The sequence below is a fragment of the Sinohyriopsis cumingii genome, chromosome 12 (assembly GCF_028554795.1).
Source record: "Sinohyriopsis cumingii isolate HCF-2022 chromosome 12, ASM2855479v2, whole genome shotgun sequence".
NCBI classification, from domain to species: Eukaryota; Metazoa; Mollusca; class Bivalvia; order Unionida; family Unionidae; genus Sinohyriopsis; species Sinohyriopsis cumingii.
The window spans coordinates 74,707,417-74,734,710 of NC_142972.1; the positions used below are offsets into that span (position 1 = coordinate 74,707,417).

The 27,294-nt window shown below is 40.4% G+C and overlaps 2 long non-coding RNA genes across 2 annotated transcripts in view; both read right to left on the minus strand.

The window, feature by feature from the left end:
- The window catches only part of LOC149786757 (uncharacterized), a 42,228-nt gene that overhangs the window by 6,334 nt on the left and 8,600 nt on the right, over positions 1-27,294 (minus strand). Inside the window, exon 2 of the long non-coding RNA XR_016425025.1 lies at positions 1,378-1,570. This is a non-coding gene — a long non-coding RNA (uncharacterized LOC149786757). The remainder of the gene's footprint in view (positions 1-1,377; positions 1,571-27,294) is intronic.
- On the minus strand, positions 5,538-6,888 carry LOC149786758 (uncharacterized). The gene is made up of 2 exons (XR_016425218.1): positions 6,797-6,888; positions 5,538-5,977 (listed from the first exon to the last, which is right to left on the minus strand). It is a non-coding gene; the product is annotated as an uncharacterized LOC149786758 (long non-coding RNA).

Consider the following 27,294-nt stretch of genomic DNA (forward strand, 5'->3'; position numbering starts at 1 on the left):
GCTTGACCTGTAGATTTTAGCAAACCAGTAGCCAAACTCAGCTTTATTCTTGTTAAGAAAAAACCCTATGAAGTAGCTGTATTTAGAAATGATTGAATAAAGGTCAGTGAAGATTATTTCTGTTGTGATGCTGGTTGTTCACAGCAGTGTTGTTTAAAACAATCTGCCCTTTGCCTGCAGGCCCTCCTAAGTGATCATGGTTACAAAGGATTAAATAAAAGTCAGTAGTGTTTAGCTCTATCTTTGTAATGCAGTCATTTACAGCAGCACTGAAATGCAAATTTTGCCTAAACATAGTGGTCACTGGTCACCTTCTGCAGGTAGTGACTCTTGACAGTACATTTACATAATAAAATTGATGCATGCATGACGATTGTGGTTGTAAATGACAGGTGGTCACTCATAACAGTGGTCACTCAAGACAAGTTTTTACCATAAATGCATGGATCTTGCTCATTATTAATCCATCCAAAAATCTTTAACATATCAGCACATAGTTAAAATTTTATCAAAAATATGGTTTCCATATTTAATGTCAGATCAGCAGTACATTTAAAATATTTTAAAAGTCCTAATTCCCAAATACTGTCTGTTGAACTGGGTCAACTTTCTATCTGGACCTTTTGCAGTAATAGTGTACTAGAGGTTTTCCTAGTTTATTGAAAAATGGTATTTATATTTACTGCAGGTATCATTACATTATTACAGAATTTAATGCCTTGATTCAGAAGACTCTCAATCAAATTTAGTCCAATCCCAATGAGCACCTTTTATGAGAAGTTGTTGAATTATTTTTTTATAGTAACAGTCAATATATTTTTTGGCAGATCAGCCTAATTTGTACTAACCTTAAAAACCTTGATGCCCATGTGCTTTTTCGTGAATTTGGACTTAATTAGTTATGCAGTTTCTTTATTGGTTTTTTTATGAAGCTGAAAATAGCAAATGTTGATGGAGAATTGACAATACAAAATGGATGCTGAAACATACTGTAAACTCAATTAGCCTTAAGGCCAGGTGAAACAAAAATGTAACCCAGTAACAATTGCATGAAAGCTGGTCAGATGTATTTTTGAAAGGAATAAATCATTTACGACAAGAGTAACCTTAACAAGCTTCACAACTGTCAGAACAAGTGTCTTAGCAATGGAGCTAAATGCACAAGTGCAATTAGTCAAGTCTAATAGGTGTGTCACTGTCATCTGTATGTAATTTTGCTAGCAGTATGGAGAACTTCCTAATCAATATGAATGCACCCATTAGTTTCATTACTTTGTATACAACTTCATGATGCAAAATAGCATAAGAAAACTTATATCTAAGTTTTTTTTAAGCTTTGTAAGCAAGCATTTCGACAGAAATGCATATTTAAATCACCAGTGAAAAAGAATCCTGCTTTTGCCATCTGTTGTGGATTCTGATCCCAATATGGAGGCCAGCTGTGACTAAAAGATGCAATCAGACTGGATCGTGAGATATGTTCTGGAAACTCTTTTTAAGATTGCAGACTCCTCCACTGGAAGGGACTGTACCTTGGCAGCTGCCTCCCCGATCCTATCTTCTGTGATTGCTGCAAGATACATATTGGTCAAATAAGTAGGAATCATTTTATTGGAAGAGCAATGCTACCTCTCATAATGGTCACTTACTTTAAACAACCACCTCTTAAATACAGGCATCATTACATATAAAATAAAATGTACTTTTATATGTATACTGTACTTGTATTCTGACCACAGATACATAAGATTTCTGTTTCTGTTTGCAAAAATTTATAAATATTCAGTGCTTTTTGAAACTTGTATCTCTAATTGACTCATTCTGTTCAAAGTATCAAGCTTTTTTAAATAGCCAGTATAACCAGTGAGGAAAGCTGGGGAAATTCTTTTTCTTTAAAATTCTAAATGCGAAACTGTAGAGTGCCACCATAGTGGAGTGCAATGCAGGGAGCATACGAAACAGGGACCCAAACTAGCATAGGTAATGGTAATATTATGACAGAGTAGCTTCCCCTAATCTCGCAAGCTCTCATGCGATTTCCATCGAGCTTATCAAGATGTCGTCCAGATGTTTAACGTCGCTTGTTGCACTAGAAAGTGATCACCAGTTTAAAACAGCTTGGACTAAGAATCATCAGCGAAGAAAGCGTAAGAAGGAAGCAGAACACAAAAGAGTAACTGTGGACCTAAGTTTAATGAAAAACAGAGAAAATAATTCCCTTGACTGGAATACGGCACATCCATCAGGATTACTGGTGTGACTTCTGATCACATGATTATGAAGACTGCAACAGTGAATAATCCTTTCGCGACGGGGTTTAAGAATTTTTACAAATCTGCACTTGTTCGCCACGTTATTTGGATTACAAAGTCAGGGGTTCATTGCAGACTTTGATGGTTTTTAACTTGCTGCAATAAAAGAAAGATCTTAATGTTATTAGAAAGAAGATTAATCATTAGTCTTTTTGATTTTTGGATAAATGTGCTCTAGGATGAAGTACAATGAAACCGATAATAGTACACATTTTATGCCAGGCAGAACATTATCTGCCATTTGGTTAAAAAGATTTAATTGGCTTTTTGTATTGGTGTATATATACTGTGTTGGTTTATAATATTGCTACAAAAAGATTATAAGGAGACTGTTAAAAGTATGACTTTAAAAGAAAAATGAACTAATACAATTATTCTTTGAATGGACAATGCATTTGTTTGTTAATTGTGCATGTTGGTTTATTTGTATTTTTACACACACAGAGAATGTTCTGCACGTTGCATTATCCTATTTCAAGCTGAAAAAGTATGGGTGAAATGAAAATTTGTCAGTACATTTTTGACCCCCAGTTCTGACACCAAGTTTGTTTTTTTTTTTACCCTCAATTTTACACCCCAGGGGGATACGCTGTAATATTATCAACCCATATGACACTAATGTGAAATATTGGGTGCCTTGAGGAGGTACAAATAACAGCAACCTTTATCATGGATTCTTCATCAATTTTCTGTGCATGGAACTATAACAATATAGGGTTAAAAATGCATACAAGGGAAGATCATGCAAACATGCTGCATTTTCTGAAGATTTCTTTCTTAGCATAACTTTCCATTAATTTCAATATGACACAAATGTTAGTGCCAAAGAACTCTTCACAGGAACATATTTGTGAGATAAGCTTAGAATATGAGTGTTCAGCTGCTTGAGCTTAATAGAGGGTGAGACATGACATGTACAGTATCATACATTATTCATTTATTGTCTGTCCTGCATGAACTTATTAAGTGGCAAAATTGTATTTCCCACAACAAGCAGATCAAAAAATACACTTGACATCTAAAGAAATAACTACATCTGGTCAAACATTCAAGGTATATTTTTTGGCAAGTGCTATTTTTGAAAGCTTTTATAGCAACAATTAAAAGTTCATAGCAACTAGGTAGAAAATATGTTTTCATATCTCCCCAAAAATGCACTGGTAACATTTTTATCAAAGTACCACATGAAAAGTTTATCACGTCATGATCTAGAAATAAATGTGTGTGTCTTAGTCACCATTACAGCCCGGTGAGAAACATAATATTCACATCTTCAAAACCACTTCATTTAATATTGACCACTCCGGTGGCCTAAGTGGTAAGAGTGACTGCTGTGGATGAGGAGGCCGCGGGTTCGAACCCTGGCCGAGTCATACCAAAGACATAAAAATGGTAATAGCAGCTGCATTGCTAAGTGCTCAGCATTATTCCGTTTGCTTGCTGATGATCTTGGGCTGACTTTCTGTGGTTAATGCCCCATTTTTTAATGAACTGTGCAAACTCCTTTCCTGTAAACTGGGGTCCATTATCAGATATAATTGTGGTGGGAATCCCAAATCTTAAAAATTGTTTCTTAAGTGCAGTTACAACTTAACTACAATTTGCTGTACTTAAATAGTTCACTTCAATGAAATTTGAAAAATAGTCTATCACAATGAAATACTGTCTACTTTTGATTTCAAGCAGATCCAAGTCCACATTATTCCAAGGTCTGTCTCCATCACTGAGCTGTAAAAGCGGCTCTCCTTGCTTTATAGTTTTGCTCTCCAAGCATGAAAGGTACATAAAACACATTCCATCATAGTCTAATAACAGACATAAGTCATGTGACTACACTGAGAAGCTGAATGAATCTACTATGCTCTGTTAACTATACTACATTATTTTATTCAACAATAGTTAATATATAAGTTCATATCTGTAAAAACATTTCAGGAATACTTAAGGTTTTGACATTCGACACAAAGTCAAATTCCATTGGGTATTTTTCATTTTACTACACTCAGGATGAAACATCTTTGAACAGTTCTCACTTTCATACAAATCATCCTCCGTTCATAATCTCCACCATAAATACAATATTTGACCATTTCTAATTAAAACTGGTTTGTCAACTGTCTTTGGCACAAGCACTTCCTTTTGCGAAAAGTGCTTGTACATAAAAGTTTGGACACAGTACAAATGCAAAGAAATATCTTCCAGAAATACACTAGATGATAATCTTGGTGACATCACTTTTTTGTTTAAAAATCACAATACTATTTGTCAAATGGTCTGAATATACCTCCCCATTTGTATGTACCCCCCTACTGATTTAAAAGACCAAAAGCACATATGAGATGAAAGATGCACAGAACTTTGTCATTTCATTTACTGATTTATAATTTCAAACATGATTATGCCCAGGTGTGACCCTAACACCATTATCATCTGCACTTTTCATTCCAAATGAAGTTTTCAGTGTAAAAGACGACCAGTTCAGACCGCTCTGGTGGCCTAGTGGTTAGAGCATCCGCCTTGGATGTGGGAGGTCACGGATTTGAACATTGGTTGAGTCATACCAAAGACTTATAAAAATGGTACTAACAGCTGCCTCACTAGGTGCTCAGCATTAAGAGGTTACTGTTAGGACTGGTTAGCCTGGTCACTGTACTGGCAGCCAAACTTTCAACTTAGAAATTCTGTGTGGATTTTATAACCAATAGATAGATCTTTATAAAACTAAAAGAACGAAAAAAAAGATTATATGTCTACCTCGTCTGGTTCAAAAGTTATGGGTAAAAATATTCTTCATAAAATGCAGAGATCTTCTTCAAATTTGTCAAATTGCATAAATGGCCAAATTAAGTAGTTGATATTATCGAAACTAACTGCAGTTTAAGTCTGTAACTTTCCAGATCTCTTACATTCTATACAGAGACTTTGCTCAATTTTTTTGGGAACTCAATTATCTGAAATAACAATGTAGCAGACCCCCCAAATTAATGATCTTCACTAAACTGGTCAGCGGCAAATACAGACGCAATTATTAAAAATTCATTATCTTGCCCATTTATTTATCAATTTTAAAATTTAAGGTGTATTGTGTTCAGATTGCTGTAATCTATCTAATGATTCTATATTCCGTGGATTTAAAACAATTTTTAAAAAAAACATCTACCTACCCCCTGGGCACAACTCACATGACGTCAACATACAACCACACAAAAAAGTAAAATCTGCACAACCAATAACAAAATTTTATTGAAATATAAAAAATCATGTTATATAACAAATTCAATATCAAAATGTCATGTCTGTTTGGAAAATCCCCAGTCAGCTTTGCATAATATCAAAATCTCAATAAAACAAATACTGCAGGAAAACTTAAAGAAATAACAAAACAGAAATTGATTCTAAATTTGCTCCTGCAGCAGCTGTCAGCGCATGATGTATCTCCTTCTGCAAATTTGTATGCCTAAAATCATCTTGACATGAGGCTGAGCAAATCTTTTCAAAAAGTTCTTTAATTTGATCAGAAGTGACAGGAAATTTACTTTTAAGCTGATGGAGCTGGATCAAAAAACTTGTAGGTGATGACATCTTGCTCTTGATGCTCATGGGCCATTTTTCTCCTTTGCCCTTTTTAATCAACCATGTAGACATATGGTGGAAGTCTTCATTTTCTGTAAAAGTGCAAAACAGCACAGTTAATAATTTATAAGACCTGTATCAGTGCAAGATTTGGGAAACTGAATTTTTTTCTTCCAGTTTGAAACTTAAACATTGTAAACAAAAATTATCAAACTTTTAATTATTTTTTGTGTATATTCTAGATTGAGATCTTCAGGTGGTAGAATTTTAAATGTTTAACTTTGTGAGCATATTTTCTTTTGTTTTGCTTTACCAAAAAAAGTTTTGATATATTTATACATAATACCAAATCATGACATTGAATGATTGATTGCTAGATTGGGAGGATGGAAATGTGTTTTTTATTTATTTTTATAGCAAAGAAACAGACAGACATACAGAGATTAATTACTATTTGTGTATGATAACAGTATAAAAGTGTTGATTTCCCAGAGAGACCAACTAAAAATAACAATGAAACTTCGACCAAGAAAAATATTTGGATGAAAACAACAGAACGAAGAAATACACTGTAACAGAAACCTACTTCCGGTTTATAAACGTCCAATAACTGTGAGGAAATGAGCAAAAAAAAACAAGCACAACACAAAATATTTATAAACAGAATGATTAATTATTCACTCATTTTACTAATTCATCGAATCAATATTGGTAGTTACTATTTATTAAAATTAAATCACTCTCGCAGTCTTAGAATGCAAGATAGGTTAACATACGGTAATTGTGAACTTCCTGTCGCAGTATACACGCATTTTATCGAAGAGTATCTTGTTTAATCCATTAAAATTAAAATAAAAGAAATGCATAAAATATTCATAAATGTTTGGAAAAGCAAGAAAAACAATACTTACCAATGTGTTTTGCAATTTCTCACAAACGAGACCAAAATCTGGACCACTTGTCGATGAGAGGTCAGCCATTTCATTCGGAATCACCTCACAGGGCGTGACTCGAAACATTTGAATATGACCTTGCGGTTTACACGCTTGTGATTAGCTGCCTTTAATAAGATCTCGAAGCCATGCATATCATTAAATTCAGCGAAAATTGGGCTTTCCAGCGCATATAGGTATCATATATTAATTTTGAAAAATGACCGAGATATTTAGCCGGAAAAATGAACCTACTTTTTGAATGCTTACCAAGAAAAGTTAATTTAAACATGCATATTTCAAACTTACATGAAAATAAAGGCCGTTCCCTGCTCTACCATGTGGTGCTATTTTTAGGTGTTTACCCGGTGACTTCGGAGTTTAAATGGAATTTCCCTAGCGAAGGCAATATTTCTTGCTTTAACTGCGAGGCGCTCAGCTGACCGAATCATGCCCAACAGTAAAACTGTGTTTCTTTGAGATGAAAATTACTGTTCATTCTCTTATTTTTATCAACAAACCAAACAAACAGTTAAAAAAAGCAAGAAATGAACTTTATTTCAGCATAAATTGTAATATTGGTGGTTCATCTAACAATGACGATATAGCTGGTAGAAGATGATCGTTTTTACGTTGCTCTGTCGAAAGTGCTACACGTCTTGAGGGAGGCTGAGGCTGGTGTCAGGATAATGTGACTGGGTGGGACATCATGCTACATGTCTGCAGCATGATGTCTCAATACTAGACATCACTATAAATTACCAAACTGCAGACATCGTAACAAAAATATGACTGAAAAATTGTTAAAGCTCTGTTAAAAATCCAAATCACACACAAAACTTTGTTCGGCAGTCATTTGCAGTTCCTGGACATGTCTATTTCCAGCAAAGGGGTATGTATGCACGACTACACGTTTGTACATAGACGGAAAATACTATGTTGTCTGCTTCCGATGTTTACAATGTCGAATCAAGCAAAGAAAAAAAAAATGACAATTACAAATTTGCCTTTCATGTGGATTTGACAAGCGGCGTGATTTCTATATACATGTGTCCCAATGATATAACTATAAACTCTCAACATCATGGTAATTTACGGAATTATCTGTACCAGTTATCGATGAGGATGAACTATGTCAGAATGTGTCTCCAAATTGCCCAAAGTGTACACAACGTGGCGCCGTGTTATTATGTAAAGACAATTAAGCATGAAAGGCGCACAGAATGCCAGTGTTAGGGCCACTGGTCACATTCAGGTTAGAAATTATAAATCAATCTGTGCACTTTTTATCACATTAAAGATTTCCATTGATGAAATCAGTGGCGGGTACAAACAAAATGGGAGGTATAGTTAGACTATAAGCGAAAAAAAAAAAAAAAAAAACATGTGTGCAAATTTGAAAACTGGCTGTTCAGCTTGAAAGTGTGATCAGGTCATCTATGCATGTATGTAAATTGGCTAAAAAATTTCACTTATGTACCTCCGGTGGTTTTTACTTAATCATGTACAAAGACTTTCTTCAAGGATAGGTAAGTCGAACAATTCAAAAATATGTGAAAAGAATTGAAAAAAAAAAAGATGATGTCATGGCCTGAAAATCTAATGTCACCTCGTATATGAGTTACCAAAATATGATTTACTGCACTGAAGGGTTTATGTAATATTTCTAACAATTTTTTCTGGACTGACAGACGCTCAGATGTACTGAATGTATGTAAGAAAGGAAAAGTAGAAGAAATAAATCATGACGCACCAGATACAAGCACTGGGCGCAGAATGTAATGTCACACATTTATTTATGCCCTAAATGTTAAAGGTCATTTCCCTAAAGTAGGTTATGCAACTGCCTCTTTAATCAAAGATAAATATAATAATAAAATAAATATAATAATATATATCATATATAATAATATAATTATATAATAATATAATATAAATATAATAAAATAAATTTATCGGTTATCAAGTGATACAATAAGGAAAAGTTAAAACATACCCTTACAAAAATACGTTTACATGTATTGTTAAATAAAACTGTCTTCCTTTATAGAATAGAAAATATAAGATTTAACTTATAAAGCAAATATGGTGGACAGCAAAGCCTTGCCAAGCATTAATCAGGATAAAAGTTTTAAATCCACAGTGGGCCATCTCCATCCGACTGTCTGTCCCGAGAAGCTTGTAACTATAATTGTGTAAAAGTCAATTACAGCAGAGGAATACAGTTTTGCTTATCCACATGTAGATGACATGGTTATATTTGTTGACTGTTAAGGCAAAGTGCAATATTTTTGCACATTTTCAAGTTCCTGTATGTGTACATTAGTTTCCCAAAACCATATTACGCACGAGTAAGCAGAAAATAATTTATGTAAACAAAATTATATTTAATAAACTTATTTTGTATATAGTACAAGTCACAAGGGTTATGCATGGACATTTACTAATTTTAAAGGAATGTGGATGTATACAAATCCAAATGAAGTGAATACTTGCCAAGTAATGGTATATAGAATCAAATTCTACAAAATGACACCAATTACTGAAACAGCCGGTGCTGAATGTTTACATAACCCATGTGACTTCTAGTACAAGTCACACGGGAAATTTAAGCATTGGATTCATATACATCCATATTCCTTTGGAAGGTCATTATTTAGACGCCTTGAGAGATGCATATGACAAAATCAATGTTAAAGTACATAGAACTCTTTTGGGATGAAATTAATGTAAAGGTGTGATCCAGTACAACCTGGATTGAATGTCATGCCCTGTGATGTCACAATGAAAGCTACGCATACTGACAAACAAATTCGTACTAACCTCGATTGTGATGATTCCACTCAACGCGCTCTTATTTTGACCCATGTTTAGTACATGGCCACCACTGTAAAAGTCCATAGCGATAATTTTAGTCTGGAAGTTTCTTGGTAACAGTTAAGGTGCAGAGAATTCAATAATCAGGGCTGACATGACTTTGATTAAAGAGAATTAGTGTTAAATTTTAAAAGAATTTATATTTAATTTAAAATGAATAATGTGCATTCATAACCCATGTGACTTGTACTAAAACAAAACTAACAAGCCTTAGATAGCCAAATCCATTAAAGCACAAAACAGAAGACAAAACAAACTGTTTGCAAGACAGAAAAAAAAACAATAAAAACAAGAGATCGAAAACTATACAAAGAAGCAAAGGCAAGATCACAACGCTTAGAACGGCAGGCCTACAAGAGATATATTGAAAACTTAATAGAAGTTGGAGATCCAAATCAAGAACAACAACCAAACAAGCAGAAGAGATTTTGGAACTACATTAAGTCCTTAAGTAGATACAACTGTGGTGTAGCACCACTCAAGGAACAAGGGAAGCTACATTCCGAGGCATCTGACAAGGCTAACATACTGAATCGTCAATACGTCCATCTTCACACAAGAAGATAAGAGTGATCTACCAAGCCTACATGGATATCGTTAGCCACCAATGTCTGACATCCAAGTTACTGAAGAAGGTATATACAGCTTGTTGCAAAAAATTAACCCACAGAAGGCCGCCGGACCAGACATGATTCTAGCAAGGATCCTGAAAGATCTCGCGGAAGAGTGAGCTCCATACTTGAGTTATATTTACCAGAAGTGCCTCTCAACAGGTTATGTCCCTGATGTGTGGAAAACAGCAAACGCTACAGCTTTCTTCAAAAATGGAGAAAGATTCAAGGCCGGCAATTATAGATCTATTCCCCTTACATGTATCTGCTGAAAAATGCTTGAACACATCATAGTCAGCAACATGATGCAATATCTAGCTCACTTCAACATTCTAATAGACTGCCAGCATGGTTTCTGTGCCAGACAAAGCTGTGAAACACAGCTCCTAACCCCTAAGTGAATAAGCTCGCCAAATCCTTAGACAGAGGGAAGCAGTATGACCTTGCTGTCCTTGACTTCAGTGAGGCTTTCGATCATGTCCCCCATGAAAGACTGCTCTGTAAGTTGGACCACTATGGCATCAGGTGTAATACCCACAAATGGATCAGAGATTTCCTGACAGACAGATCACAGATTGTTACAGTAGATGGAGCAACATCAGATCAAGCACCAGTTTTTAGTGGTGTACCTCATGGGAGTGTTTTGGGCCCCATCCTCTTCCCGGTGTTCATCAATGATCTCCCTGCGAGTGTCAAATCCAACACAAGACTTTTTGCAGATGGTTGTTTAGTCTACCAGCAAATAAATACCTCCAAGGACTGTGATATCCTTCAAGAAGACCTGAACCAACTGGACCTCTGGGAAAGAACTTGATGTATGTCGTTCCACCCCGAAAAATGCAGCATTGTAAGAGTTTACAGGAAGAAATCACAGTAGTAAATGGGGTGAGATTAGCGTCAATGGAAATTAGCATTACAGAGACCCCTGGGTCAGATTAGCGTCAAGGGAAATTTAACATGGAGAAAAATCGTGGGTCAGATTAGCGTCAAGGGAAATTAACATGGAGAAAAATCGTGGGACGGTTTAGCGTCAAAGGAATTTAAACAGGGTGGGACTTTATAGCGTCAAGGGAAATTGAACATGGGATTTTTTTTTTTTAAATTTTTTTAAAAAAGGGGTAGGCAATGGAAAGGCTATCTCTTTTCGAGAAATATGGCTGGCCCTGAAAAGGGCCTTTGGGTTTTCTTCTTCTTCTTCTGCTTCTAGTTTCTTCTTTTTCTCCACCAAGTTCTTATTTTATCTCCAACACTCTTTCTCTTCTTTTCTTTCTTTTTTTCTCCTGCTCTTCTTTCTTCTTCTTTTCCTCCTCTTCTTTCTTCCTCTTTTCATTTTCTTCTTCTTTTTCAATTTTTTCATTCCATGCTCTCATCCTTATCCTTTCCTCTTCATCCTCCTTCTCCTCCTTTATTTCTTTCAACAGATCACTGATGATTACCTTCATTTTTCGTAAATTGTTTATCTCCATCTTCACTCGATGGGGACTATAAGAATAGTGATCCTCGTTTAGGTTAACCAACATTTGCTCTATCATTCCTAAATTGTCGAGGACGTTTTGCAATTTTTCCATTTTGTCCATTTGGTTAGAAGCCATCTTCTTTTTTTATTCTTTGCAGAATGGTTTGAACGACGAATACTGTGGGTTCTTATACGAAAAGCGCGGACGTGAAGGAAAACATCCCCCTACTTTTTCATTTCATATAATAAAACCCTAACTATACTCTCCACATACGCTAAGAAACAATTAACAAAATCCATAATCTACTATCCACACAATCGTACGTGAGCGCTTACAAAACCCAAACTATACTCTCCACATACGCTAAGAAACAATAAACAAAATCCATAATCTACTATCCACACAATCGTACGTGAGCGCTTACAAAACCCTAACTATACTCTTCACCTACGCTAAGAAACAATAAAGAAACCCATAATCTACTATTCACATACCTTAGCTCTTACAAGCACCAACACACAAACACATACCCTCACACTATCTTAAAAAAGAGTTAGTGTTTATATTCACACTACTCTACCTACACATTGGCAAATTGATGGTTATTTCTTTTCTAGAGTATTGGGTAGCCCTGAAAAGGGCTGTTTTTTTGTTTGGAACTTCATGGACACCTGGTTAATGGTGGCACCTTCCAGGCCTGGCGCCGCATACACATCTTATCCCCCAGTTACTTTTTACCTTTTGGGGGGAGAGAGCAGAGGCAGGATATGTCGCTTCAGAATCCCAATTTTCGCTCTCTGGGATTCTGAAATTTCTTCTTCTTCTCTCCTTTTCCTCCTCCTCCTCTTCTTTGTATCTTCTCTCCTCCTCTTTTTATCTTCTTTCCTCTTCTTCTTTATATCTTCTCTCCTCCTCTTCTTTGTTTCTTCTTTCCTCCTCCTCTCTTATCCTTCCCTCCTCACAATGGCTTCCGCGGCCAGTTCATTTAATATGCGCCTGGCATATTCCAGATGCACATGAAGTTCCAACAGTTTCTCCAGTCTCGTGTTCATTTTTGGTGTTGATCAATCAACAAGGGTAGTTGGACTGCCGAACGAGTTTCAATTTATAGTGAAAGCGCGTACGTGAAGGAAAACATCCCCCTAAAAACATAAAATTGATCTTACCTAGATCATGACCAAAAAAAAATAACAACAACGCGCGGACCTAAAAGAAACACTCACTCACTTTTTTATTCTACCCATCACTATTTTAAAATTTTTTATAAATCACTTCAATTGACTATCCACATGCTCAAAGCAATCCAATCTAACCCTTAAATCTACACCTCAAACACCAAATAAAGACATCATTTTAATCTACTATCCACACCAACGTACTTGATCACTTACAAACACACAGACTCACAAACACATACCCTCACATTTTTTAAAAAGAGTTAGTGTTTATTTTCACACTACTCTACCTACACACATTAGCAAATCGATCGTTATTTCTTTTCTAGAGTATTTGGGTAGCCCTGAAAAGGGCTGTTTTTTTGTTTGCTATGGCATTCTTTTTTAGTTTCTAAGAATGCGATGTCCTCTGAGGATAGACTTTCTGGCGATAGGTCTGCTTCTTCGAAAAGAGAAGAAGAACTCTTTGGTTCGATACGACAATCGACAAAGCCTCTGTCAGCTTCAGGTTGCTGCTGCTGTTGTTGTTGTTGCTGCTGTTGCTACTGTCTCTGAAGTCTGTACTTCTCTGTCCATTCTTCTTTTTCCCTGTTCATTTCTTCTCTGAAGAGCTCTTCTATCAGGTCTTCAGTGATTTTTAACATTCTCACATTCTCTATTTCTTCTGGCTTCGGTATCAGACTGTGTCTGACCCTATGCAAATTCACGTAGGCTTCGTTGAGCTTAGCTAGTCTGGAGCACATCTTCGTAGGAGGATGAGTCGACAATGGATGGTTAGACTGGAAACAACCCCGGTTCTTAAAGTCAAAGCGCGGACGTGAAGGAAAACATCCCCCACACGGTTTTTGAGTCGCAACGTTTAGTGAGTGTCATGAGAGGGATAGTAAGAAATGAAAGAGCATCAATCCAACATTCTTATAGCTAAACAAAAGACAAAGGCATTTTTTTCAAAACACAACATTTTTTATTCAAAAATCACTTAACACTAAACAACAACTCTAACATTTTTAACAATAATCCAACAGTATAACATCAAACAATTTTTTCAAAACACAACATTGTTTTTATTCAAAAATCACTTAACACTAAACAACAACAACTCTAACAATTTTTAACAATAATCCAACACTAAAAGTTTCTCCACTAGGTAAAGAGGGATAACAGTCTTCCATGGTTTCTAGTAATCTAGGATGACTTCTCTCAAACTGTTGATTTCTATCGTATTATCGAATTCTGCATACAGGATGACGTTCACCGTTTCATCAGGGTCTCGGTCTTTAAACTGAATTTCCACACGAATCTGGCCGGATTTTATAGGGTGGAAATGTCCCTCGTCGCTGCCTTGGTCTGGAGTGAAATCGAAAGCCCACAAAGCGTATCCTCCTGCATAATCCTCGTACGTAATACCGTGACTGGTATTGGTTCCTAACTGGCCGGTGGCTTCGTACAGGGACAAGTACGATCTCAAGTAATTCTTCTTGGTAAAGTCAGGTTCGAAAGGTCGGGTACACAAGGTCTTGCCATCGCGACTGACTTCGATTTTGGACACGCCAAAGTGTTGAAAGTAGAAAGGATTTTTTTCGGCAGCTCCGTTGAAGGCTGTATTCTCGACGATACCAACGATCAAACGTTTGGATAACTGTCCTTGGAACAGATGATCTTCGATCATGGATCGCTGTCCCTTGGGAATGGTGAAGGTTTTCACTTCCACGCGTCGTATGGGATACTTGGCGGTCGTTCTGCTCAACGTCTGACTGATGTCGTTTCCCACTTTAGGTAACACTTCCACACGGCGTACGTAGAGTCTGGCTTCTAGGATTTTGGTTTTGTAACCGTCACTATCAGCCATCAAATGGAAAGCGGCACTGCTACGATTCAGTCTCAGGCGGACATCCACCCCGTTCAGCAAATACTTTTCTTGCAACCACATGTCCAAATGCAAACGATCCATCAGTTCTAAACTTGTGTCGGCTCCCGTGATTCTCTTTCTTCGTTCTACAAATCCATCATTGTTGTCTTTCTTTTCATCAGTTTCCAATATTTCAAACTTGGTAGGTTCGTCAGCTTTCCATACCACACAGGCATTGAGATGAGTGTTCTTGGCATCTATTCCGTACGTCAAGAGATTTTCCAGGTAGGCACGATAAGGGTAAGTATCCATGCTGCTACTGACCAGTTTGTTATTCAAATACAAGTCCACTCCACTGAACAAGGAATGCATGAAATTGTTGACGGGAGCTACTGCTTCATCGTCTATAGCACCTCCAGTCTTATCTAGAATTTTGACTTTCAGGTACAAGTAACTGCTATTCAGATCGATGTAACCTTCGGGCTGTCCTTTGATTTCAAACTCGATGGGAGCGGAATCGGTCAGTGAGGAGACGGGGTGAAATTCCACCCACTGGGATTCTTGCATCGTCATCATCGTGGGGGGCATGGCAAACAGATCCAGTTCCGTCTTGGAACAAGCGCAAGATTCTCGGTGCATCATTTTTTTTTGGTCTCTTTTCTCAATAATCGAAAACGTCTAAGTCTCGAACGGTTCTTCTTTTCTTGGCCTTTCTCGCTTGAAGTCTGGTGAAAGGGTGTTTTCTTCGTCGTCTCTTTCTGCCTTGTCCTTGCTGAATGCCTGACTCGGTAGCGTGCAGGGCATTTATAGGTGTTTCTCGTTGGCCTAAAATGTCTTTGCCCGTTTGCAGCAAGACATTTTTGCCTGCCCTCATGAAGGCTTCTTTAGGGTTTTGTTTGTCGATGATGACATTTTGGAGAAATTCTTTGCCTTGCGTCAGTGCCGCATCTTTCAAGGCGTGCAATCCGCGTGTCACCATCGGTTTCAACACCTGAGCCACCGAACGAAAGGCCGATTTTAACATATCTCCTAAGCCGTGTCCTCGCTGTCGAGCAACCCCTCTGTACACTGGATACATGACTTACTTACGATTCGTGAGAGAACCGTTTTCGAAAATGGAGTTTCACCGTGACTTTTCCTTTGGTGAATGGAATATTTTGTCCCAGATCTCCTTTTATAGCAATGTTGACCGTGTCCAAATACGACTTACTGACAGGCAAATAGTGAGGATGTACAAATTCGCGGTGGACGTGGTAAGTGTTTCCACCTTCCTCGTCAGCGTTCGTGGCAGAATCTACTTTGAAAGGAATGACACGCAGTAACGGTACGGAGGTGTGTCCCACCACGTTGTACTCCACCACATCGGAATACACGAACATCAAATTCAGTCCTTGGTTCAGTTCTACCGGGGCACGAAAAAACTTGCTAAAAGACTCGTTGTCGTAAACGATGGGTAATTCGTTTTTCTTGAGCATGGCCTTTCTCATGTCCATGTCTCCGCCCAACATGTCAAACAATTCAGGACAAAATAAAATGGACACGATTTTACTTCGTTCAAATTTCATCAAGAAGCGACGAGCTGCTTTGTGGTACTCCATGGTGACACTTTTGTTGACATGCTCCAAAGCTTTCAGAAACACGACATTAAACCTGGAGGCTATGGTGCTGACCAAATGTTGACCACTAAAATAATAGCCTGGGGGAATGAACAAGTGATAGGTGGTGTACTTTTGTGTACGGGTTTTCTTGTCATATTTGACATTGCTATCCATCCACTGTTGCATTTGCTCGTCATGAACTTCCACATCAAAAAAATTTTGATTGGGAAGGACATTGAGGACTTGGGTCGGGTGAATCATTTCTACTAAAGCCACTTCCCAATGGGCTTCGTGATCTAACTGGATGGCTTGAGGTAATTTGGCCGTGTAACAGCACAACGTGTTCTTGGGAAACACCTCCATGGAACTGTCACTGGGTAAAGTTAAGTAAAATTGGTTTTGGTGACTCATAATTCCAGAGTTCTGTGGCTGTCCGAGGGGATATTACTGGACGTCAGAGGCGTGTCTCCGTCTAAAATGGGGTTCTGATTGTGGTTGAAGTGGTGACTGGCACTGGCACTGGACACAAGGTTCCCGGGGTTCCCGTTCGAGGAGAATTTCAGGGAGGGATTAGAAGCAGGTAACCGATGCAACTGCTCAATAAAATGGTCCACAATTGTTTGTCTCCTTGTTGCAAACTCAAATTGGCAATGGCTGCCCCGATGACACAATACACCACGAAGATTTGGCAGAAAAAGACGATTTGCGTTTTAGGCACACGTTCTCCACACCACACCCACAAGGGTTGTTTTTGTAAATCTTGCACAGAAGAACTAGGTGAAGGAGTGGTCGACGTAGCTGCGTCTGCTGTGTGAAAGGGCATGATGGTCACTTCTTTTTATAGTCGATGACTTGCGAAGCGTCGATCCAAGAATCAAAACTGGGTGGATATCCTTTCCAACGTACTTTGACTTCTTTGACACGTCGTTTGCCCACTTTACGGGTTCTGCGTTCGAGAATGCTTTCGATGTCGTACACGTCGTCTTCTTTTTTGGTCACACGTTGTAACTCGGGCAAATAAAACGTTCCTTTGAGCACTTCTCCGTTCATGTCTTCCAATTTATAGACGGCAGGATGACGGCCATGCACTCGTCCAGTGACGCGAAACAATTCGGTCGTCCAGTTAGGTAAGTAACCTTTGTCGAAAGTGCGTTTGGTTTTGCCAATGCGCACCCAATCTCCTACGGCCAACATTCCACTTTTCTCGGGGACAGCCCTCGTCGGGGATGTACCAAACAGACGCTCAAACACCAACACTTCGTTGTCGGGAGTCACGTCTTGCGGGGCACGTCCGATGCTTCGATGGTAAGATTGGTTGTACGCTTGCACCAGGTGCGGTAAGATGTCGATGTACTTCAGAGTGTGGTGATGCCTAAAATATTTCCACATGCGTTCTTTCAAAGTGCGTTGAAAACGTTCCACGATGCTGGCTTTGGTTTCTGGATTCTCGGTGGTAAAAAAATGAATGTCACGTTTCTTTAATTCTTTTTGGAAAGCTTGGTTCAGAAATTCGGTGCCTTTGTCCGTTTGCCATCGAAGAGGGTGACGACCGCTTTGTTTCAACACGCGTTGCAGGGCTCGCACTAACTCGCTGCTCGATTTGGAAGTCAAGGGCACGACCCAGGCAAATTTGGAAAAGACGTCGATGACACAAAACAAATATTTGTAGCCACGATTGTAGCTGGCCAAATGAGAGACATCGACTAAATCGGCTTGCCATTGATGATCGATGCCTTCCACTCGGGTGCGACTTCTGGCAAACTTGCGTCGAATGGGTTTGTGTAAAGTGTAGGTAGCTTGTTCTTGTAACCATCGTTGCACTTGAGGTAAACGGAGACTTTTCAGTCGCGTTTTGGCAGCACGATACAATTTTTGAACTCCTGCGTAACCTGCAGGATGGGAGGGATCGTAGTAAATGCTGGCTAAGACTTTTTCCATTTTTTTGTGTTGGTTGGTGTGTTAATAAGGCACCCACTCTTGGAGGATGCTACTCTTTTTCTCTTGGGGTATTTTCTTGGATTGCAATGCTTTGCGTGTGCGGCCAGCAATAGGTGTCGAAGAGGAGAAGGATGTCTGAGCGGGGGATATCGGTTCTTGTTTCACTTCTGTCTTCACTTTCTTTTTCTCTTGTGATGAAGAAGGGGTGGCCATCATCTTTTTAATCCATCCAATTCTGGAGGTAGGTGGTGTTGTTAACTTGCGTACTTTTTCTGGTGGAGTTTGAAACCCTTCCTCTTCTTCTCCTTTTTCTGTCTTGGTCACGGGTACAGGTGGTACTGGTACTGGTACTGGTACTGGTGATGGTGCTGGACTTTTCATCAAGGTCTTAAAATCTTTCAGAGTGGGTAGAGCTGTTTCGTCTAAAGCTTTCTGGTGAAAGAATTGCAGTCGTTGCAAGAGTTGACCGTACTTTTGCGATTTGTCTGTTTCGGACAAATCTTGGCGATCCATCAAGGACTGCAATTCGTGTTGTAACTGGGACATCTCGCTCAAATGGGGATTGGGAGGTAAATGCGGGGTGTGTTGTTCTTGCCACCGATGGTATTCCATCCATCGTTTGTAAGGCACTAAAGCTAGTTTTCGTCCTTCCATGGGGTTGTCAGGGGTCGATTCTGAGATCTTGGAACTTACGAGGGCTTTTTATCTTGCTCCCACCAGTCCTCCCAACATGGTTCCCAAGACTCCTTTCAGTATGGGGCCTAACAAGAGAGGTAAAATACCTCCACGTTGCACTAACATCTTCTTTTTTTGACGAATGGGAATTTTCTTTTGAACCATTTGGCGAAGAACGTGACGATGTTTGCCTAAGCATTGTTTCTGGTGTTTGGACAAAGGGATCGTGCCTTTCAAAACGTTCAAACAACATTCGCACACGGTATCGATGACCTCTTTGGAGGCTGTTTGAATGAGTTTTTTTCGTAGGGGTGGAGAAGCTTTGGACAGGACAGATAACATGTCCCCATGTTTGGCTAAACGTGGTGGCAGTCCTTTCCTTTTCTTTCCTTGGGGTTTTCTGGAGGGTGACATATTTGAGTCTTCAGGAGCACCAAAAAACACTGATACCCGACTTGGTCACAGGCCTTTTTTATACTGGAACGCGTCGCCACTGATTGTCTTTACGTCGTATTAGTTTGAGGACAGGCATGACACGTCGTGCAGGGGTACGTAACGGACTAAATCGAGCCAGTTCTTGCTTGGACAAATCCAGTAAACTTTGTAACATGCCCGATCTTTCTTGAACTTTGATTTTGGGAGAAGGTACTTTGTGAGCAGCAGCCACTGCCACTAAATTGGAAGGTCCTGCCACTGGGGAAGTTCTTTTGGGGGTCATCAATGGAGAAGTTCTTGGTGTGATCAACGTCTCCAAGTACTCTTCAGTTCTGGGTGTCATTAACGGAGAAGTGGACAAACGTGAAGCTGCCGGAGACGCAGTCACCGCCGTGGCAGGTCGTGGTTTGCGAGTGTAAGGTTGCGTCCTGGCCGAAGTGCCTCTCTTGCGACTAGTTTTCTGTGGACTTTTCTTTTTCTGCGGGCTTCTTTTCTTTTTCCGGGGTGGTGGTGGTGTCTGGTCAGAGGAGGGTCCTGCCACTGGAGAAGTTCTCCTTGGGGACCTGGTCTTTTTCTTCTTGGGGCTTCGTTGGACTTTTGTCTTGGGTATAACCTCCAGGTTTCAAAATGATTTGTTTTTTGGTTTGAGTGTCGATGCGGGGATCGGCCAGTTGGACCAAAGCGACTTTGTTTCGATCGAAAAAGCGTTTGGTTTGATGAGGAATCTGAATGATTCCTTGGAGTAATTGACGTGCCGTCACCGTGAACCATCGTAAGACTTCCTTGAGACTAGCTTCTAAGACACGAGCTCTTGTTTGTGGATCTTTTTCTCGACTGATGCCATACAAGGCACGAATCAATTTGACGGGAAGATGCGACTGAAGGGACGTCATGTTCGCACTGAGAGTGAGACAGACGAAAAAGGGTCTGAGGTTTTTATAGATTTTTTTGTGGGGAGTGAAATGAAGTCGAGGACGGAGACGTGTACAGGACAGGCCCTCCGTCTTGGCACCAGTGGTGAAACAAGTGGGTACGAAATCGCAAATCCTCGGGGGTCGTAGGTTTCAAATCGACGAGTAAATAGGCGTGTGGAGTTTGAGTGGCATCGTCGTACGCCTGAGTCAGCCAAGGCGTTCCTAACTGTTTGGCTAAGACTTGCACTTGCGATTTATCTCGAGGGCTTTTAAACAAGACCACGTAATGCACATTGAGACTGATGGTGCGATGGGCTTTACTTTGTTGAAACAAATTTTGGGTGATGTAAACGACACTGGCATTACGGTGATGCCCTTTGCGCGTGAACCACAGTTTAATTTCTTCTTCGTCTTCTCCTGATATGTCGTCGAAAATGACCGAATGGGTTAGACGGGAGTCAGAGACGATGCCATCGTCTTCTTTAGGAATGCCTTCCACAAACACGATGGAATCGCCTTGACTTTCTCGGAAGAGGCTGTACGCCGATTGCCACTCTTTGTAACACCACACGATTCGTTGAGGGGGTCGATCGATCAAATGATGTTTATGTTCGATCAAACGTTTGACGATTTCGGTTTTGCCTGAACCGCTAGGTCCAGCAATGAGCATGTTAAAGGGATGGCGAAGATACAAAGCCTCCCAACTGGCACGATCTAAGTGTTCGTCGATGACTTTGACAGTAGAGGAAGAGGGAGCAGAGACAGCAGAGGTAGCCATGGTGTGAGAAATGTCACTTGTGACACGAAAAACAAACAAGACAAGAGTTTATATACTTTTTCAGAACACGTTTATTGAATGTTTCAAACATGAATACGAAAGACAAAAATACATAAAAGCCAAAGGCTTAAGTACAAGAATAAAAGGCACATGATAACCATGAACGTGGAATAAACACAAGTGTCTGTACAACATGTTTTGGGTAAAGTTCTAACCAGTTCTATAGTAGGGGGTAAGGTCACACAAGTGTCCTCCCGAAAGGGTCTTTCAGGCCTGTCCACGACAGTCCTGTCCTGGGTGACGGGTTCTTCTGGCACCGTCACTAACACAGGTTGAAAAGTAACTTTTTTCCTTGAATAACTCTCGTGCATACTGGGCCACCTCTTGTGTCCAAGCCTCAAAACCCTGATCTCGGTGATGTCCAACATTTGACTCCTAACCAATCTGGTTTCTTCTTCGTCAACGACATGGTAAGTTACTTCAATGAACAATGAACTATCGATCTTGCCTAGGGTTCCTTTTTATATACAGACCAATACCGACGTGACCGTACGGTAAGGTGAAGTGATTGGGAAGTCGCACTCGCTTCTGGTATACAATTTGATAGACTTTTTCCAAGGGTCGAAAGACGATGTGGTGAGTGGGTAAACGTACAATCTTGTTCGGTTGATAGGTGGTCACTTTAAAGTTTCCATCCTCTCCCGATTGCAAGGCTTCTTTCAATACCCCAAAGTTGACCACTCGACTGGTACGATGATTCAGAGTCAGTCCTTTCACTTTGCACGTCGTGTGCACTTCTCCTTGTTTGTCCCGGTATTCGTAGCCGTAATTTTTGGGACCACCACTGACGAAACTTAGAATCTTGTCGTCGGGATGCTCGTCTGTCCAGGCTCCTAAACGGTCTCCTTCGATGTTAGGGTGCTGTTGAATCGGGTGATGGATGTAAATGCAACTGTCCGTGTCAAAGTACAGGACGCGTTCTTCTAACAGTTCTAAAGCTTCGTACAATTTTAAGCGAGCATGGGCTGTCACGTAAGCCGCAATGATGACATTTCCAAAAGGGTCGTCTTGTACAAAGTCCAGATCTTCTTCGTAATTGACCAAGATCAAATCCTCTCGAACGACGTCCACGTGTTTCATGCATTTGGTTTTGTCGTGAATCATCTGGAAGTAGCGGGAAGGTTCTGTCAAATATTCCGTCTTGGGTAAACACGGTCGTTGTGCCATTTTACCCCACAAGCAATTTAACATCACTTTGGCAAACGATCGCCTGCCTTCGTTTTTTTCGATGTGGTCTAAAGAGATGCCTTCTTGTGCATAGTATTTCTCTTTGAATTGTATTTGGTCTTCGGGAGTGTGACACCAGGAAGGATAGCCGCTGGCTTCTTGTTTCAGTTTCAAAAAGGCATCCACGTAGTCGGCGAAAATGCCTTTCTGAGTAGAGTCACCCTTGTGGTACTGTTGTGTTTTGGGAAAGTGGCAAATTTCGTACACTTCTAACAGTTGGTATCCCATGTCCAGAGCTTTGAACAATTCCACGCTGACCCAGGTTCCCGTCAAGGCACGTTCTTCCTGGCTGTGATGGCAAGGTTGGTCCTGGTTGCACGTTTCGGCATAAGTACGGCACAAGGGAAACATCAGTTTGCCTTGACAATGGTGAGGTAAGACGGGATGGTATAGGTTCGTGGGAGGCAAAACTTTACACTTGATCAAGCCTTCGTATTGTCGAATGTTTTTCAGGTCGATGTGTTCCGTCAACAATTGCGGGTGCCCTACAGGAAAGCGACAATATTTGCACACGTAGGGATACAGCGAACACACGTCCAAGTATTTGATTTCTTCTCCTTTCTCTTCGTCGGCTTGGTACAGCAAACAGGTGGCATTGGTCCTTCCTCCGTACAAACTATCCCTCGGGTTCAGCGGGTCCATGAACTGGTAACTTTCCACGAGGCGTTTAAACTCGGGATCGGTTTTCAAACGGTGATTGTACTCGTGTTCCCACATTTCCACCGCTTGGTATCCTTGCTGTTCTAACTTCAGGCGTCGCTGACAAGTGTCATGGTACAAGTCTTCCATGGTTCGTTGCAAAAACTGATTTTTAGTGTCACGGTCAGGGTAACAGACGGGACATCCGTGAAATAAGCAACCGTTAAACTCGTACACGATCTTGGGGTTTTCTAATTCCCAGCCATCTACCGAATACGTTCCGATGGTCTTTTCGCCTCTTCCGTTGCGGGCATGCTGAATCCATTTGTCTTCCTTGTCGCACAAGTAATGTAACCAACGTAGGGCTTTGACCGAGTATTGACGCTTGACATAGTGGGTCGTTTGAGGACTGATGACAGCCACGGTGTTTTCAGGCATGAATCGTTGGCGGTACACTAAGGAACACGCTTTGGCAATGGTGCAAGCTTCTTTCAAAGGATCGACCCCTCCGTGTTCCATGAACAGTTCTCGAAATTTTCCACAGCAACGTCGTAAAATGTCCACGTCGGAACGACAATACTTTAACATTTCTTCCTGAAAGTCGAAGGGGTCAGAGGCATGAGCCTGGTACCAAGCGTAGAAAGCTTCTCGTTGTTCGGTACGCATGTTGTCGGGGTCGTAATAGTGAGCCTCAGGTAAATGGGGTAGAACGGCATGTTGATTGGCTTCCGTATTGAAAAAGTGTGGAAAATACCCTTTAGCCATTTCTGTCATTCCAAACGTTTTAGGCATTCGACTCAAAGGCATGGCCAAGTAACTCATCGAATCTTTAAACTGCACTTGTCCCACTTGCATGAAAATGATTTTGGCTCCGTTCAAAGTGACTTTAGGACGTTCGGTGCCTTGTTCCGTATAGTATCTGAGAAGAAACTGTCCATCGTATCCGGAGAAATTGTGAGCCATCACCGTGGCATGACGATGACAATCTCCGTAACGTTCGATGTCCTCTTGGCTCCACGTCTTGTCGATGGGGTCTAAGACCCATCGGGCAAAACCGGCTAACGTGTTTGGTCCCCGAAAGATTTTTTCACGCCCTCCGGGAATCTTGCTGCAGTGAGGGCAATGACTGAAGATAGGTTCTTGAATGCACTTCTCGCACGCTCGATGAGCCACGCAGAAATTAGGAATGTGAATGCCGGTCTCTTGCATGCATTCGAAATCGAAAAAGATGAAATTGCCTTTCTTCTTGTGACCGTCCTCTTTCTCTGGTGGGGGTTGGTATTTTTGCACGTAGCATTGGTGTTCCAAGTCCACGATGCGGTGACAAATGTGACATTTTTTTTCCCCTGAACATACGTGTGCCTTGGTACTATTGGTACGTACGCCTTGTCTACACGTAGGGCACAATCTCAAGAGTTGACAAGCACATTTCTGCTGTGAACCTTGGGTCTTCAGATGTTGTTGGTAACAGGTAGGACTGACAAACGTGCGCAAACAAGTCGAACAAGGCACTGGTCCTTCGCTCAGACAGGGTGGAGAGGCCAAACATCCTGGGCATTTCATTCCACAATGCTTGTGTTGCTCTCGATTGTTATAACCATAGTCACATTTCTCACAATAATAACTGTATCCCAGGAATCCGGTGATACTGGTAATGGTATCGAAATGGTCATCGTGATGATAGACATGAATGTATTTTCCGTCCTTAAAATCTTGGCCTCGAAACAACAGAGTTCCACGCATTTCTTGAGGGTGCACTTTCAAGGTGTAGCGTGGAGCTAGGGCATCTTGCAATTTTTGCATCTCAGGAATGCCACAGGGTGTGTCTTTGGACAGTCCGGCTTGTTGTAACAGGAGTTCTGATTCATTTCGTTGTTTGGCTCGGTCGGATTGTTGAATAGTTTTCCAGGTTCTTTTCCATTCTACCGTGTCGTTCTTGTTGGCATAGGTTCGTCCCACCACGATGGCACGGGCTAAACACATCTGGTCTTGAGGGTTGTTAATTCGGACGAGACTCTTTTTGGTGTTGCGAAGGTCGTCCACCAATAACATCTTTTTGCATCCAGTTCCTTGAGGAGGAGAGACGTGGGCCATTTTCAGTGTGGCTTTACCATCGGTGATGTCAAACTGGTCATTAGATTGTTGCACCTGTTTTATCTTGTCCATGATTTTGGAAGGGGTCAGTTCTGCGGGTCTGCTAAACTCGATCCAAACAGGGGATTTCAAACCGTCGTGATCTATGGATAGTGTCAAGCGATCGTCTTCTTTGGCTTGACATTGTCGCTTGAGTGCGGTGAGCAAAGAATCCCACATCTCGGTGATAAACCCTTCTGCTTTCTCCAAGGGTACGTCGGCCTTGAAATCTTTAAACTTCACCGTGTAGGTGTAAGCCGTGGTTCTAAATTTTCTAGAGGAGCGCTTTTCCGTCTCTCGAATGGAATAGTATTTTTCAGGGTTGACTAAGGGTGGTGAACTTGGTTTAGAGGGTTCGGATTCTGGTTCACTCATGTCCTCTTCAAAATCACTGGCATGAATTTGTGCCAAGATTTCAGCCCTGGTACGAGGCGATAGATCACGTTTCTGCCTCTTACTTTCTTCTTCTTCTTCTTTCTTCTCGAATGAATGGGATCGTTTCATCTTGAGTGCAAAACGTCAAATGACTCAAGTTTAAACACCATAGACTAATTTATAGTCTTGGCAAACCAGCGTATATAAAAAGGGTGTGTGTCTTGTCCTTTCACTATTCATTTCACTCTCAAGCCGAGCACAACGATGGAAGAGACTACCCAGATGGAACGTTTCGTCAGAGCTTTGCGAGGGGTCATTAGAAAATTCTCTTCAGACCAGCCGACGGACTACTCTCCTTCCTTTCGAGATAAAAGTCAAGATACTTGCTATATCTGTCAGAAGAAAGGGCATTGGTCTTCAGAGTGTCCAGACCGTCAAAAAAGAAAAAAAAACAGGGGCTAAAAAAGACAAAAGTCAAGATACCTGTTATTATTGTAAAGAAAAAGGACATTGGTCTCCAGATTGCCCAAGAAAGAAACAAGAGGAGTCAGAAGAAAAGAAGGATTCTTCAGAAGAAGAGAGGGATTCTTCGGAAGAAGAGAGGGATTCTTCGAAAGAAGAGAGGGATTCTTCAGAGGAAGAAGAGGAAGAAAGAAGACAATTCTATTTAAAAGAGGCAAAGAAACAGGAGAAGAAAAGAAGAAGGGAAGAAAATGAGGAAAAAACGGTGAAGAAATTCAAAAAACAGAAAGACTAAATAAGGAGAAAGAAGAAGTGTACGAACTTTTTAAAGTGTTCTGTGGTGAATTGTGAATTGGATTGTAAAAAATGGATAAAAGAATACATGAATGATATAAGGTAAGTGTCTTTGAGTTTTGATTTTAAAATAAGAAGCTAAACTCAAGCACTCATACACAGACACGTACTATAAGGGTAAAATGGGTGGGGTTTATTTTTGAGTTATTGGCAAATTGAAATTGTATTTCTTTTCGAGAAATGTGGGTGGCCCTGAAAAGGGCCTTTGTTCTTTATGGTGTAGGAGTGAGTTTAACCAATCAACTTTAACTGCCTTAAGCCTTTGCCACGGCCAAGGCCTACTTCTGATGATTGGGTTGAAATCACTAAGGGTGGTAGGACAGGCTTAGTCACAGGGTTGGCGTGTTTAGCTCGGGAAGGTCGTATTCTCTTCGGTCGTGATAAAGAAGTCTGATACATTTGTTTCAGACTTCTTAACTCCGCTAAAATGTCCAACAGTACCGTAGCCGTTTGATTTTCACCCTCTTGTTTCTTTGCTGCTACTTCTTCTTGCTGTTGTTGCTGTTGTTTTTTCTTACCTCTTCTTGTTGCTGTTGCTGTTGCTGTAGGAGAAAAGCTTGTTCCGCTTCCTTTTGTCGTTGCATAAATTTCTCCAATTCTTCTTTCTGTCTCTGTCTAAAATTCTCCACTTGCGGTAATGAAGAAGGTAACGAAAGTTCCGGAACAAATTCTTGCGAGGTAAGAAAATCCACAAAATCCCAATGTACCTCTTCTGAAAGTAAGTCCGGGTTCCCTTGGGCAGTCTCCCCTGCTGGTGCACCCCAATGGATCGTTTTCTGAGTTATCGTCATTTTGAATCACTGTCGCATAGATTGACTGCACACAAGCGCTAACGAATCTATATAGACCACGTGACGTCACAGACTGCTCTCTTCGGATTGGATGCGAGCTGACTGAATTTTGTAACGCGTGTTCGGATT